The sequence below is a fragment of the Meleagris gallopavo genome, chromosome 5 (genome assembly GCF_000146605.3).
Source record: "Meleagris gallopavo isolate NT-WF06-2002-E0010 breed Aviagen turkey brand Nicholas breeding stock chromosome 5, Turkey_5.1, whole genome shotgun sequence".
NCBI classification, from domain to species: Eukaryota; Metazoa; Chordata; class Aves; order Galliformes; family Phasianidae; genus Meleagris; species Meleagris gallopavo.
The window spans coordinates 12992144-12999084 of NC_015015.2; positions in this window are offsets into that span (position 1 = coordinate 12992144).

Sequence of the window (6941 nt, forward strand, 5' to 3'; positions counted from 1 at the left end):
GAAGGAAGGAAGGAAGGAAGGAAGGAAGGAAGGAAGGAAGGAAATATTTACCAAATATTTGTAAATATAAGCAAAGGCATTTATTATACTCTGAATTTTCAGGGATACTGACATACTAATCATGTGAGAATTTACACACAGAAACTTCAAAGAAATATAACCAGGTGCACCTTCGTGTCTGAAGCAAGAATTGAAAAGCTGAGGAAGACTATTACATGTAGTGCCTGCAGTGCCTCATTTGGACAGCTACATTATATTGTAGCATAAGAATGAACTGGCAAACATGCAGTCTGTTAACAGAGCGACCCTGAAGTCACCAGTCAATTGACACGATCTGGCAGTTTTAGCTAGACTGAAGATTATTACAGGAAGCCCTGGTCTGCAGCATTCACCAAGAAAAAAAAAATCCTATCTACTATGGCACATTTTTACGTGCTCATAAACTCAGTCAAGCCGTAGCAACAGATGATCCCACCAAATATGGATACTCTTAGGGGAGACATGGAGGACGTATGGGTATTTCCCCATAAGTTTCAGTAGCTCAGTGCCTCTCATGATGAAGTTCTCTATTTCTTTTATTTATAGACTGGTTTCCCATTTGTTACCTCTCCACCACAACTGGCTGGTCAGGCTAGATCTCAGTTATTTAAACATGGAGCAGAGAGTCCAGCTCAGACAAACATGCCCAAATGGAAGACTGTAGTCTAAGATCTAGTTCTTCTGGGCCACAGAACAGTCATCAACAGTCCATTAAAATCCTCTCACTGAAAGCGGTATTATAGATAAGAGCTGCAGAACCTTCCAGAAAGTTAAGAACATAGAAAAACTATGTGACAGAAACTATGATGTTGCTATCTTTTCCATTTCTTGGGAAGTGGAAGAATATAGGTGAAGACAAAAAATAAAGTCACTAAATAACCCTCGAAAGGCTTCATTCCCTAATGCTGATCTGCCCCTGCATATCCAAGGTTTTCTATCTCTTTGCTTTTCACTCTGTCCTCTTTTTTTCCATTTTTTCCCCTTGTTTCCTCTCATTCCCTCTCTGCTTTCCCATCCACAGAAATGGATCACTTCAGGTTCCAAAGCATCTATTTCATTTCTGCTTTGCTTTTAGCTACTGTCAAGTCTTCATCACTAACAAGATCAAAAAGCTACCACTCTTCCACTCACAGCTATTCTAAAGACGTAATATGCCATTCAATTTCACATTCAACATACAAACCACATATCAGTGTATAAGTGTATTAGGATTACTAATTTACACTGATTATTTAGAATCCATGAAGTCTTTCAACAATATTTGCTATCAAGCAGTTATTAGAAGGATCAGTAAAACACCAAAGTGTTTAAGGTTCCTGCTAATTATCCAAAGGCTGTTCATATCGACATTGTGATGATATTCATGTATACATCCAAGACTGATTAAAATATAAAAAAATGACCAAACTGATCAACTTAAAGCTTACCCAGAAGCCTACCTTTTCTCAGATAGCAAAGGCAGATAACCTGTGTCTCACAGCACTTGTTGTGAAGAACTTTATGAGCAATAAGAAAGGAATAAGGGCTTAGTCTTAAGCATACTAAGCACCAAAGAGAACTTCTTTGACCACTGCATGCTATCTTCTTAGAAAGACAGCTTTACACCATCTATGTGGAGAATTTGTAATAATTTTAATGTATTAATCTATCACCAAATACTATCTGATTGTAGAAATTCTCTATGCGTGCTCAACAGTAATAAGAGCATCACAGTTACTATTCAGTTAACACATTCATTCTTCTCTCCCATCTTTGTATTTTAACATCCCTTCCCCTCCTCCTCCTCTCCCTTTATTTTTTCATCCCATCTTTTTCTCCCACACACATTCAAGAAGGCCCAATTCAGCACAGTGTGACATCAGCAGAGATCAGCAACAGCTGCTGTTCTAGCTACAACAGTGAGTGGATTTAAAAAAATCAAGGGACAACTTTAAAGTTAGGGAGAGCTGTTTAAATTGAATTAATAATAACTCTACTGAGGATTTGGACTTTAGCTACACTCAATAGGGGTGCTTCATTACCTACTTGTGGGAATGCCACTTGTCTGTGATGAGGTCAGAGCCTCCTGGTGATAAATTCCATATCTGCTGTTTAGTCCGGTCAGCTGAAAATAAACCAGCAGATGCCATGCTGATTTGCATCTAGTTGCTATTGACACTAAAGAGACAATATGACAAAGACAGGAAGTATCATGTGGGAGCTACACATAGCCAGTCTGAGGGGAAACAAGCGTTCATCTTCTTTATCTAATCATCCCATGCTGAATTAATGAAATATGGTTTTCCAGAAGAGGAATGCAGTAATCAAACACAATTTGGGACTGGATTTTTCTCTTACTGTTTCATTTGTTATCCTAGTCAATTCTGTGTTAGTTTTATTTTAAAAAGAAAAAATCCATCAGAAGTAGGATCAGAAACAGCTTATGCCTTGAAGTTTGCACTTCTGTAAGAGATCATCCTTACATACAACGCAGCATAACAACTCCTTCCTGTTCCTTTTCCTTTTGGTCACATTATGCAGAATACTAAGTTGCTTGTGCTCAGTATTCTCAGTGCAGTTTACCCTGTGCTAGTGAGACCTCACTTGGAATACTGTGTTCCAGATGAGTCCTCAGTACAGGAGAGATGTGGACCTCTTGGAGCGTGTTCATAGGGCCACAAAAATGACCCAAGCAATGGAACACCTCCCCTACAAGGATGCGCTGAGTGAGCTGGGGCTGTTCAGCCTGGAGAAGAGAAGGCTCTGGGAAGACTTGAAAGCGGCCTTTAAGTATCTAAAGGGAACCTATAAGAAGGAAAGGGACAGACTCTTTAGCAGGATCTGACAGGACAAGGGCAAATAGTTTCAAATTTAAAAAGGGGAGATTTAGATTGGATATAAAGAAAATGTTTTTTACAGTAAGGGTGGTGAGGCAATGGAACAGGTTGCCCAGAGAGGCGGTGGAAGCCCCGTCCTGGGACACATTGAAGGTCAGGCTGGACAAGGCTCCAAGCATCCCTCTCCAGCTGTAGGTATTCCAGTTCACTGCAAAGGAGTTGGACTAGATGGGGTCCCTTAAGGGTCCCTTCCAACTCAAAAGATTCTAAGATTCTGTACTTAAATAAATAAAATTGGAATTCAGCCTGTTCAAGGGTGGACTTAATAAATTAGAAACTAAGTAATTAATCCAAATTCTCAGCAATTACTCTTTGATTACTTCATCTACCTTCTCCCTCCTACCTATTTTCTCTCTTTCCCTCAAAATACTCTACATAATGCCCAGAAGAATAAACATCTTTCACTTTTAGGGCATCATCGTGACCTCTAGACAGTAATTTGATCCCACTCCCATCGCAGTATGTCATGCAGTGGTGCTTTAAAATCAACTGTTAGTGGACACACCCACTCACTCCACACAAGATCTGGCACCATATCTGCACTAGAATACATGGCAACGCATCTCCAACTAACATCACTAATTAGAGTTTTTGATACGCTCTTAAAATAAACATTGCAGACTGAATCATTATTGTTTAGAGGCAGTGGTGAAGATTAAAATAATATGGAGAGTTTTCACTGAGTAAGGAAAAAGGAGAGGAAACATGAGGAAAGGCTTTGTACACAAGTAAGGAAAGAAAACAAGACTTTCCCAGGGTTCCACCAAAGACTGAAGGAAGATCTGCAAAGCTGGGAAGGACAGCCCACTTAACTACCTGAATTCTCAGTAGACATGGTTCTTTCAAGTCTAGATTGAGCATTGTGAGTGAGCACAGACACAAGCCTAGTCTGCTCTATCATGCCTCCATAAGCTTGCATTCAGAGGCAGCAAGGGATGAAGTGAGGGGGACCACTGTCCCTAATGGGGGCTGCTTGAAACACGCCATCGCTCAGGAGCACTGCGCATATGATGAGCAAGCATGAGGGCATTGTGAAGCATAAACTAATCTGTACCCAAAGTGCGGTAGCATTTGTTGAAGAATAAAAGGAGTCTGTGATTTGTTTACCTGCAGCAACAATACTGCTCTGAACTAGAAAGGCATCTGCTCTCCAAGTCAAAGTAGCCAAATAGCAGAATAGCCAGTATTAGCACACTCTTCCACCTCAAGGTGGCAAATTGACTTCCCACTCAGAGCTGTGAATCTAGGCAGATCCTACAGCATGGGAATGTTCCTTTCCTCTCAAGCAAATACGTAGTCAGATTTGGAATTTGGTGCACTCTGAAAGTATAAAAATACTTAAATAACACCAGTAAGAATACAAAAGATCTGCTGTCCTGCCAATAAGCAGAAAGGAGAAAGTTTTACCTTACTCCTTTTTCCAGAACAGCAGGTAGCAATGCCCTTCTTTCCTGACCTCTGTTCTGTTTTGTTCTTCCATCTTGTTACAGTTCTCTAAACTTACTCTTCACAGTCCGTGTAGCCCTCATCCCATCCCAACACCATTTAGCCTACAAAATCAAGATAAAAACTGATCATACCTAACCTGTTTTGAAACAAATGAAGAGACTTCACGGTTACTTTCAAAAGGAAATACCACAGGTACCATAATTTCTACAAGGAGTGAACAGGCAGTATAATGGGCACTAACACCTATAAAATGCAATCAGAAAACATGACAGAGTTTTCTTCAGAATTCACTGTTGATCATTAGGACAAGCTACGAAAATAAATGGAGATACCATAACAAAAATACAACTAAAAAAAATATTGAAACATACCTACTTGTGTACACCTACCATATACTAGCAGTAAAGGTTGAATAAAGTATGTTCTTATTGTAGTGACCTAAGCAGCAAGGAAGGAAGGAAGGAAGGAAGGAAGGAAGGAAGGAAGGAAGGAACGAACGAACGAACGAAGGAAGGAAGGAACGAACGAACGAACGAAGGAAGGAAGGAACGAACGAACGAACGAAGGAAGGAAGGAAGGAACGAACGAACGAAGGAAGGAACGAACGAAGGAAGGAACGAACGAAGGAAGGAAGGAACGAAGGAAGGAAGGAAGAGAAAAAGAAAGGAAGAGAAAAAGAAAGGAAGAGAAAAAGAAAGGAAGAGAAAAAGAAAGGAAGAAAGGAAGAGAAAAAGAAAGGAAGAAAGGAAGAGAAAAAGAAAGGAAGAAAGGAAGAGAAAAAGAAAGGAAGAGAAAAAGAAAGGAAGAGAAAAAGAAAGGAAGAGAAAAAGAAAGGAAGAGAAAAAGAAAGAGAGAAAGAGAGAAAGAGAGAAAGAGAGAAAGAGAGAAAGAGAGAAAGAGAGAAAGAGAGAAAGAGAGAAAGAAAAAGGATCTGCAGGAAGATATAACTCAGCAGGTCAGGGGTATCTGAAAGAAAGAAAGAAAAAGCATAACCACAGTCTCTACATTTACAGAAATTCAATAGCCAGAAGGCTCACACTCTGAACAGAAAACCTACTAGAAAAGTCTGTGTGGAAAAACGTATGATCTAGTACATAGTTGACACGTGATGAACTCCAGTATCATCCTATAGCCGTAAGCAACATCATGCAGATGAACTTGACAACACCCTAACTGAAACCAAAGCAAGTTATTTTCTACACTGAATTGAACGCAAACAGGGCCTTCAGATGCATCTCCTGCCTCCCAGCATAGTCACAGAAGGGTCTTTCCATTGAATTCTAATGAAACTGGACCACATCCTAAGGAACACAATTATTGCTTGGAGTAAAATGGAACTCTTCAACTTCGGTAAATGGAGTCACACTTGTTTATGGCAGCTGAAAACAGCTCCATGTGACCAAAATATTTCCCGTCAGCAGCTCAACATTCAAATATATTGTATATTAATATAGTACGTAGTATATTAATACAGTATATTAAATCCTTCAAAATGTTCACTCCAATAATAATTAGCCAGACAGGCATATGAAACTTATCCAGAAAGCTACCAAAACACGGTCCGTTATCTACGTCCACCTACTATTTCAATAGTTGGATTTGGTACTTCTGAGGCAAAACGTAGCAAGTATCCTTAGCACGCTACTCTACTTTTAGGAAAGGAAGTAAGGATTAATTGAGCCAGTTAAAACTATAAGAAGAATGTAGATGGGCAACTACATCCTATCTTAGCTGGAATTAGGCCATGACATTGAGGTTAACCCCCCCTACTTGTGCAAAAATACCACGGGTTTCTACTAACCACAACTGGTCAGGATTTCAGTTTAACAAGTCCATACACAACAATAATACAGATTTAAAAAGCATGCATAACCTCCTCTGAAAGCGTGATATTACAGCACAAAGTACTCACATACTCGTACACCAACTGTAATCTAAAACTAGGCAAAATGAAGCGAGATTGCAAGATTACCTAAATGCAAAACTTTCACAGTACAAACATCTGTTTAAACACGAAGACTTCCCAAAAGCTTCACCTCAATAGATTCGGAGCATTAACAGCCTCTGCAGAACAAGTTTCTATGAGTAATGAGGAAATTTGCAGCAGTCACTGCCTCCTCCGCACTGGGACACTGACCAATACAGTTTACGAAGTAAACAATTCAACAGCAGCCCTTCCAGAACAGCTCTTCTCCAGGGCAATCTGCTCTGGAATTAAAGTCACATTTGTTCCAGAAAAGCACATCCAGACAGGGAGCACCCTGCAATGTGTTTTGCTGAGTCTCATCCCCCTCATCATGAGTAGGTCTTTGGAGTGATGTATTAATTCTCCTTGTGTTGTATAACAGTTAGTTGGAATAAGTAAATGCATCTTATCATTAAAATATTATTTCCTGCACATGCTTCTAATTTGCCATAAAGTATGGTATGTAAGAAATCATGCTATCTTCAATAAATCTCAAAAATACTATCATTTTTGTTTCCAGTAAAAGATATTTCAAGCAAGTAGTAAAATTTCAGTGGTATATGGAAGGGGTCTTTGAGAAGCACACACACACACACACACAAACAAAAAAA